We start from the raw sequence: 7,804 nt of genomic DNA on the forward strand, positions 1-7,804 counted from the left end.
GGTCCAGCTCCTCCCCTTGGTTGGGGGGTCTGTAGTAGACCTCCACTGTTAGATCCCTCTCCCCATGGCCCCCTTGCATCTTGACCCAGAGCACTTCAGCTTGCCCCTCCTCTGACCCTGTTCTGCTGGCAGAGGATGTGTATTGCTCCTTCACATAAAGCGCCACACCCCCACCTTTCCTTCCTTCTCTATCCCGCCTGTAAAGCTTATAGCCCCTAATACTAACTGCCCAGTCGTGGGATGAATTCCACCACATTTCTGTAAGCCCTATTATGTCTGGGTCTGGACTGGCTATTCTGAGGGTGAGTTCCTCCTGTTTATTCCCCATACTATGAGAATTGGTATATAGGCATTTAAGGCCTTGCCTAGCTGCGTGTGCCACCCCTTGATTTGGGAGACTGTCTGGACCTCTGTTTCTTACCTGGACACTTCTTGCATTTGTCACCTGTCTTGCTTGGGCGGTGTTTCCTCATCTTTCTACGGCCCCCTCCCCCGGTGAGGCTAGTTTAAAGCTCACCATACGAGATCAGCCAACCTGGAAGAGAAGACACGCTTGCCTTTAGAAGAGAGGTAAAGCCCATCCCACCCCAGCAAGTCTCCCGTCCGAAAGCATGGGTCATTATCTAGGAACCCAGGGCCTGCCTGGCAGCACCAACTGCATAAGCACTGGTTGACCTCTCCAATGCAGGCCTTGTGTCACCGTCCCTGCCTACTCACCGGAAGAAGAGAGGAAAATACTACCTGCACCCCCGTCTCCTTAAGCTTGTCCCCCAGAGCCTTGAAATCCTTCATAATGCAGTCAGGGTTGCCCCTGGCCACATCATTCATTCCCACATGGATGACAACCATGGGGTACTGGTCTGCAGGTCGGATGTAGGCCAGGATCCTCTCTGTGATGTCCCTAACCTGAGCCCCAGGCATGAAGCAGACCTCTCGCGTCATGGGGTCAGGCGGGCAGATGGGACCTTCCAGTCGTCATAGGATGGAGTCTCTGATGATGAGGACCTGGCATTTCTTCCTGATGATGTTGGCTCTGTGCCCATTCTTTGTAATGTGGGGAGTGGCATCGTCCCCACCAGAAGCAATTTCTCTGTCTTTCTCTGTGACAGCTGTCAAGGCATTGAACCTGTTCTCCAAGTGAACCTGAGGAGCTTCCGCCACTCTAGGCCTAGCAGCTCTGGATTTGGACACCTTCTACCACTCCTGCATTGTATGCGTTTCCTGTGGGAGCTGTACAGTGGGTGACCGGGCCTGCAGAGAACAGAGATACACATCAATATCATCCTCTGCATCCCTGATCCCCCTCAGCCTGGAGCTCCCTCACCTGCTCCTCCAGGGCCCTAAGTCATGCACAGGAGGGACAGGCAAGGGGACCACCAGGCCCCACCCCCCAGGACCCCACCAACCCCTCTCCGTAGCACTGCCAAGCCTATAAGCATGCTTCAGGTTTTTCCTGCCAAGGTGGAGAACCTTGCCTTTTTTGGTGTTGAACACCATCAGGTTCTTGTCCGCCTATTTCATGAGTCTGTCCATATCTGCCTGGATCACCCTCCTGTCCTCAGGTGTGGATGCTTTGTCCCAGAGTTTGGTGTCATCGGCAAACTTGGCCAGTCTGCTTCTGACGCCAATGTCCACATCATTGATGTAGATGTTAAACAGTATAGGCCCTAAGACAGAGTCTTGAGGGACCCCACTGGTCACAGCGCACCAAGACAATTGACTCCTGTTGACCACTACCCCCTGGGTCCTACCATGGAGCCAGTTCCCAGCCAGTGGATCGTGGTGATATTGAGGCTGCAGTTAGCCAGTTTAGCCCAGAGGTGATCATGGGATACCAGATCAAAGACTTTTTTAAAGTCAAGGTATACAATGTCGATCTCTTCCCCCTTATCTAGGTGATACATCACCTGGTCATAAAAGGAAATGAGATTAGTCAAGCAAAACCTACCCGCAACAAACCCGTGCTGGGAATCCCTCAGGATATTGCCTTCAGCTAGTCTGTTAAGGATGGCCTCCTTGATAATCTTTTCCAAGACCTTCCCCAGGATAGAAGTCAGGCTGATGGGTCTGTAGTTTGCCAGATCTACTTTCCTCCCTTTCTTGAAGATAGGCATGACATTGGCCCTCTTTCAGTCATTGGGCACTTCACTCTCAAGTGAGTGCCAAGAACTCTCAAAGATCTGTGCCAGGGGCTGAGCTATGATGCTCTCCAGCTCCCTGAGTACCCTTGGGTATAGCCCATCAGGACAGGCTGACTTGAAGGTATCCTGCCTGTCGAAGTGTTCCTTCACGAGGTCAGCTTCGATGGAGGGCAAGGAATCTCCCTCACCTGGGCCTTCCTGACCCATAATGGACAGGGCCATCCCATGGGGCTGATGAAAAACTGATGCAAAGTACCCATTTATCAAGTTCACTTTTTCCTGGGCGTCAGTTGTCAGTTGCCCTGTCTGGTTTAGCAGGGGTCCAATGTTGCCCTTGCTTTTCCTCTGGCTCCCCACACATCTAAATAATATGATTTTGCTTTATAACATATTTATTTGGTCATTCCCTCTGTCCCCTCCCAACCCCCACAGCTTTTCTAGTGGTTATTATTGTCTCTTGCTTTTACCTATACTGTAATGACTGACTTAAAGCCTTCAACCTTCAAATTTTGCTTGTCCGTGGTTTTAATTCATGGTCACAGCTATTGTATTTTCCCTTGGTGAAAGCCACATTTAGACTAGTGCCTTATTTTCTGGTCATTCTCAGTGAAAAATGTGGTTTCTCTTTTTTGCTTACAAGCAATAGAGAAGATATTTCTGAATTAATGGGGCAGAGGTTTCTACTACTGAATTTCCTTGTCATAAATTAAAACCAGAATTTCTTTTCTGCCTGAAGTCATGCAGTGGCTGAACAGTTACGTGTTTTGCTACAGTTCCAGAGGCACATGGTTGAACATTGCTTTGCAATGGTTGGTGCCAAAAGCTGTTCTCACTCATGCCAGCTGTAAATAGATACCTGGTCATTTAGGTCTCAGTTTGAAAGGCTCCTGGGTGTGGTGCTAACCACACCACTCCCTTGTGTGTTACAGAAATTAACTTGCTTTAACCATGCTGATCCTGTGGCCTGCGAGACTCAGGGTGTTTATACATGTGTTCTGCAAGCAAGGGAGGTGTTTTAATTAGAGTGGCTCCGAGAGCCACTTTAATTTAAGTGCCCAGAGCATCACACGTATCAACATCCTCTCACTGAAAAATGGCAGTGGGGATGAGCTTTAGTTAAAGTGCCGCTGTTGCCATTTTTCAGCACAGGGATGATGATGCACGTGATGCTGGAGTGTGCTGGAGTGCAGTAATTACCACGATCTAGGAAACTTGATTAATCAAGTTTGCTCCAACATACTATAATTACAGCATGTCAGAGCAGCCTCCCCACACATGTATATGCACCCAGGAACAGCTTTGGCTCTTTCTGCCCTCAAACTGGGAAGACTCAAATTTAGTTCCGATTGGTTCATGGCTCTTGAGTTACAATCTTACTTGTATATATGCACTTCATAGTGTTACCAAACCATTACCAGTTTGTGTTTTAGTATTCAATCTTTCCACATGCTTTCCTAGAAAGCATCTGGGTCCTCATAAAGTGCTGAGCTGTAATGACAGCACATCTGAGAAGACAAATCTATTCATACTTAGATCAAAAGCAGATTCCATTACAAAGCCACTACTCCTTCACCTGCTGTACAGTAATTTATAACAATTTGTCAACTCATCACACTTTCTTGTAGATCTATGCAACTTCCAGTCACTGAAAGTACATTTTGTCTCCCCCATCAGTATTCATCAGCGTCAAATCAAAACTTGCAGGTAGAAATGTCTCGGAATTGCAAGGCACATGTCAGTTTCTGCTCATCTCTGATAGCTAACCAGGATCAGAAGCTGAGGTTGGGAAGCCTGCCTGGAATTGGGGGCCAAGAAGCCTAGAATTAGAGGCAGCAGCCAAGAGGTAGAAGCCAGAGTCAGAGCAAAGGCCAAGAGCAAAGCATATAGAAGCAATGGAGTTAACATCTTAATGCACTCCAGCTGGCCAATCAGCCCAGGTAGGACTGTCTGTTATAGCTTCTGACACGTGCATCCCTGACAAGCCTAGTTACAGGTGGCGTACCGACCTTAAAGATACCAAGTGACCATATGGACTGTTTCTATCATGCATTTTGTCAGCTCTGAACTTGTAATTAGACTCAACAGCATTTGAAAAGGGGTTCTCTTTCTTACCTTTTCCCCACAATGATGCTGATAATGGATGGATGAAAACAGGTTGTAGAACACAGCTTGACTATCCCCAGATGCTGGAATTTGGTCTCAAAAAGACATAATACCTCACTTAACAGTTCTGAAACATTGAGTTGTTACATCAGCTTGCATGGCATTTCATCCTGTACTATGGAATTTTGCAATACAAAATGGAGGTATTAAGTGCCATAAAAATGTTGTCATGAACACAGAATAACCACAATAATTCTTCACCACCCAGGCATCAGCAACAATTTTACAGACTTCCTTATTCATTCCATCATTTCTCTGAAAAGGTCCATCCTCAAGCTGATATTTCTCTGGTGTGAGGGGGATCATGTTACACACTTGTTTGCCATCATGTTAATATGAGATGTTTCCTTTTTTACTTCAAAGGGAGACATAAATAATAAAACACCTTCCTAATACGAATCCCTATTGACTGAGGCAATTCTGCCTAGGAGAACATTTCCAGATGTCTAAACAGCCTCCTATATGACTGGATTGACCATATTTTTCTCAAAATCAGTCAGATACTTTCTCTAAAGCTAAGGTCTCTTTTGCCAGTCAGGTGGATGGCTCCTTCAAGACTACTAATGGGAACTTTTCCTTGTGATTACAAATAATCCCATTACTAAATAGAAAGTTTCCTACTGCTAAAACTGATTTTTTTAATGGAAAGGTTTTACAATCTGGGTAGTTCTAAACATGCTTGACAAAGGGTGCATATACACAAGATGTTAAAACTGCACAGTTGACTAATTAGCTGTGCAGTAAATGTCTTGGCATCTATACATGTGCCCTGATTAGGCTGGAGTAAACTAGTTTACAATTACTAACCTGCTATGTAATTAAAAACTATTTCCCCAGAGCATACATAAATGATAGAGGGGTTTGCTAGGGCAAGAGGGTGTTTCAGTGTGGAGGTTGCCTGCCAGCTGGCTCTGCACTGAAGCTCCCTCATGCCCCAGCCCCCCACGTTGAGTTGGGAGGAACAGTCCTGAGCTGCCACCCTGGCTCCATGTGCTGCACCTGAATAAACTGTGGAGCTTATGGCTCCAAAGTTAATTGCTTCTGGGTGCACATTCAAATATTGCACCCAGAAACAATTCACTCTGGAGCAATAAGCTCTGCAGTTTATTCATGCTCTGTAATTGCATGAATAAAACTTTATTCCAGGCCAGCGGCACAGCAGTTGGGGGGTTGACAGGCACAGTGTCAGGATGGGTATCAATAATTCTTTATCATCACTCTTCCACATGGACAATTGTTAAGCCAAGTGTAACACACCCAGAGTGAAGTTTTTTTTATACTACATACCTTAAATCATATTTTTATATAAAGTATTCTGAGCCTTCATTCAGCTGCAGCAGTCTCCCCTGCATCAATTTCACCTTGTTACCCTCAAATGCAGTTACGTTGTGCTTTTTCCCATCATGCCACAGTTTCCAGCTTCTTAAAGGGTTGATTCACAATGATGTAATAATTTGGAAGCCCCTACAGGTTAGGAACTTAATACGGTCCTGGAAAGCTTCACAGATTTACTTCATGCCATTTCTTGAATGTTCTTCCCACCTTCCTACTATGAAGATAGCCATTTCATTGGCTATTACCTCAACCAGGAAAGTAAGCTAACTTCAAGCTTTTATGACTACTTCTTCATACACAGTCTTCTGTAAAGATATGGTAAAGTTGAGATATTATCCTAGGTCAGGTACAGATGTTACACTTTTTTTGTGGCAGGCATGCAGAAAGTGCTCTACAGCCATAACCAAAAAAAACGGTTATGGCATGATCCCACTCTAAGATAACACTGGATGGATGTGATATCAGACTTTAGTCTGTAATGCACCTTTGTACCAGATCCCATCATAACTCATGTTACGTTACATTCCATTGAAATCCCCTGAAGCACTGTGGCACCCCACTCACTACCCCCACACCCTTGCAGGGCAGCAGTCTATCCTAGGCCAGAGTTTCATATATTTCATAGCTATTAGCCCTAGAAGGGACCTTGAAGATCATCAAGTCCAGCCCCCTGCCCCAGGGGCAGGAAGTCAGCTAGGGTCAAAGGATCCCAGCAAGATAAGCATCCAAATGTTTCTTGAATGAGTCCAGTGTAGGTGCCTGCACTACTTCTGGAATCTATTCCAGGCCTTGGGGGCTTGGACAGTAAAGAAGTTTTTCCTTATGTCCAGCCTAAAATGGTCTTGGAGGAGTTCATGACCATTGGTCCTTGTTATTCCTTGGGGCGCTCTGGTGAACAGATGTTTCCCCCAGATCCTGATGCACACCCCTTAAATACTTATAGGCAGCCACAAGGTCACCCCTGAACCTGCGCTTTTCCAGGCTGAAGAGTCCCATGGCTCTCAGCCTGTCTTAATAAGGCCCATTCTCTTGCCCTCTGATCATGCATGTAGTTCTCCTCTGGGATCTCTCAAGCTTCTTGAAATCCTTCTTGAATTTTGGAGCCCTGAATTGGATGCAGTACTCCAGCTGCAGCCTCACCAAGGCCAAGTACAGTGGGAGGAAGACATTCTGAGATTTACTTGAGAAGCATCTATGGATGCAAGCCAGAGTTTTGTTTACTTTACCAGCTGTGACATCACATTAGTAGTTCACTTTCATCTTGTGGTCAATCATGACCCCCAAGTTTCTTTCGGCTGTGGTGCTAGGGATTTGCCTAGCTTGTAAGCATGCTGTGGGTTTTTTTCCCCCGAGGTGGAGTACCTTGCATTTTTTGGTATTGAACGTCATCAGGTTTATATCCTCCCACTTACTAAGCTTATCCAAGTCAGCCTGGATCACTAGCCTATCCTCAGGTATAGACGCTATGCCCCAAAGATTAGTGTCATCGGAGAACTTGGCCAGTGTGCTTCTGACACCAATGTCCATATCATTGATAAAGATGTTAAAGAGAACTGGTCCAAGGACAGAGCCTTGGGGGATACCACTGGTCATGGAGCGCCATAGTGATTTGCTTCCTTCAACTACTACTCTCTGGATCCGACCTCAGAGCCAATTTCCCAGCCATCTGACTGTGGTATAGCCGAGGCCACAGTTGGCCAATTTTTCCATGAGGTGATCATGGGGCACCAGATCTAAGGCTTTTTTAAAGTCCAGATATATGATGTCAATCTCTTCTCTCCTCTCCCTTATCAAGAGCTTGACCAGGTTGCATGGTTGTCATGGGAGAATTCAACTACCCAGACATCTCATGGGAGGAGCACTCGGCCAAATCCAAACAGTCGCAAAGCTTTCTCACGTGGATGAGCTCTATTTAACTTAAGACGTCTGCAGGCCTATGAGAGGTAAAGCACTGCTTGACCTGGTACTGGCAACAGGGGACAACCTAATCAGTGACCTAATGATCGAAGGGAAGCTGGGTGGCAGTGACCATGAGCTGATCACCTTCACCATCTACCATAAAGCTGGCAAGTCAGTCAGCAATACAGAAGTCCTCAACTTCAGCAAAGCTGACTTTGACATGCTCAGGAGGCTTGTCAGTGAGGCCCTAAGGGACCACGACCCAA

The 7,804-nt window shown here is 46.2% G+C and overlaps 1 pseudogene; it reads right to left on the reverse strand.

Annotated features, from left to right (window-relative positions):
• Nucleotides 1–501: 501 nt before the first annotated feature.
• On the reverse strand, nucleotides 502–7,242 carry LOC149872724 (uncharacterized; annotated as a pseudogene).
• Between the last annotated feature and the right edge of the window lie 562 nt (nucleotides 7,243–7,804).

The sequence above is a fragment of the Crocodylus siamensis genome, chromosome 1, assembly GCF_052110815.1.
Source record: "Crocodylus siamensis isolate JL-2025a chromosome 1, ASM5211081v1, whole genome shotgun sequence".
In the NCBI taxonomy this organism is placed as follows: Eukaryota; Metazoa; Chordata; order Crocodylia; family Crocodylidae; genus Crocodylus; species Crocodylus siamensis.